Here is a 4627-nt window from a genome sequence, read left to right on the forward strand (position 1 = left end):
AAAACCCTGTAAAGCCATGTTGCTCTGGTGTTTGTGTGTGAGTGTGTGTGTGTGTGTGTGTGTTTCTCTACTGAAAACTGTAAATAGAGGAATTTTCATTACAAATGAAAATGTTTCTGTTCCATATTTATTTCCGGTCTAATGTACTTTGCTCTTCTTGGATCTAGTAAGGATCTCAGCTTGTCTTATTTATACCTGCAAAAAATTATGTCAATGCTTCATTTTTCATGTCAATTACTGACATATTTTCAAGTCTTCACAAGTTATTTCTGAAGATTTTGGTGCATCAAGGAGAGACTGTCATTGTAGTTAAAGAAGTTTTTAAATAGGTTATATTCAATAAAATTTCAGAGCTTGTTTCTCTGGAAAGCATAGACATAGTGGTGTTATGGGTAGTTAAACATAAAATAGCTCCACAAAGTGTTGTGTATATAAAAGTGTTCATATCCTGGAAAATTCTAATTTACTGCTCAGTACTGTCTCCTGGAGAGGAAAATAGGTAAGACAGGCTGCTGAGCCTATGATAATAACTCATAATATGATGTCAAAGCATAGAGACAAAATGAGAGATGATAGATACTCAAACCGATGTGAGTGAAGAACAGCTGTGAAACAGTGTCTATGGGAGAGAGGAGGCCATGGGGCTGCTTTTGTAAAGAAGGAATTTGTACACATTAGTCAAGTGTCTGACACATTTAACAATTTAATAAAGCAAAACCTTACCTTCACGTGTGTCAGAATGGGATTGTACAGATGTCACAATACAGTGTTGGTGAAATAATGAAGAAACGAATGTGGAGGTCAAAGAATCAAGTCCACCAATATGGATATTAGATTTATGAACGAAAAAGTGTGTATGTCAAATTGGGCAGGTGTAAACAAAGAAAGCAGCTAGCTAGGTAATTTGGAGGTTTCTGATGAGGAGACTTGTGGGAAGTCACTTAATGGAAAGCAGAAGTTGGAAGGATGAGGGTGACCCACAGGGTCTCATTTCTCCTCCCTAGAAGTTTTGCACATCAATGATACATGCTTCGTTCACGTCAGTTAGCATATTGGGATACAGCTTAATCTAGAAAAAGTGTTTTTTTTTGAAAGCTGTGTTTGCTGAGGTAGTTACTTCGTAAAAGAACCTGGGAGACCCCTATGGTATATCATATGAAACTAGATTTAGAAAAAAGGAATCAAAGAATGCATTTTTAGAGTACTAAACGGATAACTGCCAATAATCATGACAATCATGACATATATATATATATATATATATATGCATTATGTCGTATTGGTTGGTTATTTATAAGAAAAGAAGTCTCTAGTGATTTAGAAAATTAGTTTATTTTCATAGGAATCTGATTACACATTATTTCATTGACGTGTATGTTTTTGCAAAAGTGGACGAAGAGACAGTGAGAATGCCGAACTGCTGAATCCAGGAAATGTAAAAACCTCAGGAGTCTTCATGAGTATAACGAAAATGATTTTTTAAATTATGACTCTAAGATTAAGTGAACTCACTTCAGATGCATTTAGAATATTTGCATAAAGGATGATTTGATTTTTGGCTGCTCCAGGAACTATTGGAAGCAGGAAAGAGTGATAGAATTGGGATAAACCACAGTGACTCATTACTCCTCTTTGTTACTATTGGGCACCAGAGCTGTATGTTTTGTTGATATTAGTTATTCAAATGAGATAAACGTGAATATGCATACATTGGCTTTGTTTTTCAAGGAGCTAACTATTGGATAAAATAGCAATTTAATAAAAATTCTCTAGAGAATAACATGATACTTCAACCAGACTATTTTAGAAGTGAAAATAATGTTGAATTCTTTACTTGACTCTCAAATGGTTATTTTCAATGAATATTGGAGTGATTTGCAGATGTAAAAGCTTATTTGTATCTAATGCTTGTAGCAACTTTATGTTGTATAAGTATGTCAAATTTGGTAATTTATTATACTTTTGGATGAAGTTTATATATTATACCTTGTTGCCATGGGTGGATGAAGAAACTTTCAGAAGGCTAAACTAGAAGATACAAGAGATGTAGGCATATTACTACCCCATATGGGTGTGAGAAATAATGAATATTACATACTAGAATTCACCAAACATATATCCAAGCTGATTAAGTTAGGACACTTCCACTGAAGAGATGTGAAGTGTACATTCAACTAAAGTGTCATTATATTTGTGTACCTTCTGACTGATCGATCAAGTTGAAGAACATGATGAATGTTTGCAGTAAAATGTTCCAGATCATTCTGATATCTTGCATGAAAGACATGCGGGTGCATGTATCACCCGCTTTGACGTTGATTCCAAGGTGTATGAGTTGGACTCTGATTTTAGATCACATTTGTCCTCATCACTCAGCATATCCACATTGATATTGACATGGTTTTATTTTAGTTTTAGACATATGGAGCAAGTCATAGCACATTTGATATTGTCAGTGTATATTTCTTGAAGCCTGTATTGCTATTTTCTTCAGTGTATTTCCTTCATGTTTAGTCCTAAGAAACAAAGTATAAAATATCAAAGCCTACAGTAATACAGGCAGGAGGATATAACTTGATGCTAACATGCTATCCATGCATTAATGTATGGATAACATTATCATACGTACATATGAGTGATTATGTATCCCTTTTGCTTTTCAGTGTCTTCTCAGAAACAACCAGCTGAGGAGGTAATTAAAGTCTCATTTATATGTTGAACTATTAACTGTATAGTCTATGAAACCTACTTCATGTATTGATTATTTTGTTTCAAATCCCATTCAGACTACGAGTGACGAGAAAGATTCTGTGAGGGCACTCAAGACAGAAGACAACGTCCCACCCCTGAATAGATCAGCGGGGGTCTCATTGAAAATGCACTTTCTGATTCAGCAGGCCTGAGATTGTGCATTTCTAGTGAGTTCTCAGGTGTTGCTGATGCTATCGGTCCTTGGCCATGATCTTAGTAACAAGCTTATAGAGTTCCCTACATTGAAATTGTGTAGAAGAACTGTTGGAAAGCAGTTCAAGACGTAAGAGATAAGAGGATCAGGAGACAGCATAATTTTGCTCTTATTTCAGAGCACGTTTCTATGGAAAGGGTAAGGAGAAGGAGAAAAAAGTAATAGAAATTATAGATGTCAGATGGTACTGCTAAAACCAGAGGGAGGAAGTTGTTATAATAACCCATAAACACTGGAGAATGAGGAGCAAGGTGACCACTGATGTATTAATTATTTTCATCAAGAAAGAGGGATTGCAAGGCAAGAAAGAGGGGAAGGAAGAAGTTATTTAGGTAATTTTGGGGTTTCTGCTGAGGAAACCTGAGTGAACTCACTTCAGATGCATTTAGAATATTTGCATACCAGAAGATCTGATTTCTGGCTGCTCCAATGACTACTGGAATCAGTAAGGAGTGCTAGAATTGGGACAAACCACAGTGCCTCATTATTCATGTTTATTACTATCAGACATCAGACATATATATATATATATATATTTTTTTTTTTTTTTTGAGACAGAGTCTTGCTCTGTCGCCCAGGCTGGAGTGCAGTGGCGCAATCTCAGCTCACTGCAAGCTCCCCCTCCCAGGTTCACGCCATTCTCCTGCCTCAGCCTCTCTGGGTAGCTGGGACTACAGGCGCCCGCCACCACGCCCGGCTAATTTTTTTGTGTTTTTAGTAGAGACGGGGTTTCACCGTGGTCTCGATCTCCTGACCTCGTGATCCGCCCGCCTTGGCCTCCCAAAGTGCTGGGATTACAAGCGTGAGCCACCGTGCCCGGCCCAGACATATATTTTTTATTAGTTATTCAAATGAGTTGAAATTTAATATGAATATATTAGTTTTTTTCCAAAGTGCTGGCTGTTTTGTTAAAATAGGTATTTAATGAAAATTCTTTATAGTAAAGTGATATTCCAGAGCAGACTAATTTTACAGACAAAAATAATGTTGAATGCATTAATTGAATCCTGAAATGGTTATTTTCAATGAATATTGGACTGATTTCCAAATGTATAAGTTTATTAATATCTAATGCCTGGAGCAATTCCATTTTGTATAAATATGTATAATTTATTATACTTTTTGATGGGGTTTTTATATTATACCTTCTTGCCATTAGTGGATGAAGAAACTTTCTGAAGGCTAGAGGATATAAGAAACATAGGCAGATTATTACACCACATGGCCATGATAAATAATGAATATTAGCTACTAGGATTCACCAAACATATATCCAAGCATATCAATTCAGGACACTTACACTGAAGAGACGTGAAGTGTACGTTCAACTGAAGTGTCGTTGTAATTGTGTACCTTCTCAGTTACCGAACAAGTTAAAGAGCATGATGAATATTTGTGTTACAATGGTATAAATCCTTCTGATGTCTTGCATGAAAGTCATGCGGTCGCAGTTAGCACCAGCTTTTACACTTATTTCTAGGGTTATGATTTGCTCCTCTGATTTTAGATCACATTTCTCCTTGTTAATCAGCATATCCACATTGATATTAACACTTTTTTTTTGGCAATAGATGTGGTGCATAATCTCACTTTTTAACTTGTAACTGTATGTTTTTTGAAGCCTGTATTCCTATTTTCTTCATTGCATTTCTATCATGTTAC

The sequence above is a fragment of the Hylobates moloch genome, unplaced genomic scaffold (assembly GCF_009828535.3).
Source record: "Hylobates moloch isolate HMO894 unplaced genomic scaffold, HMol_V3 SCAFFOLD_15, whole genome shotgun sequence".
NCBI classification, from domain to species: Eukaryota; Metazoa; Chordata; class Mammalia; order Primates; family Hylobatidae; genus Hylobates; species Hylobates moloch.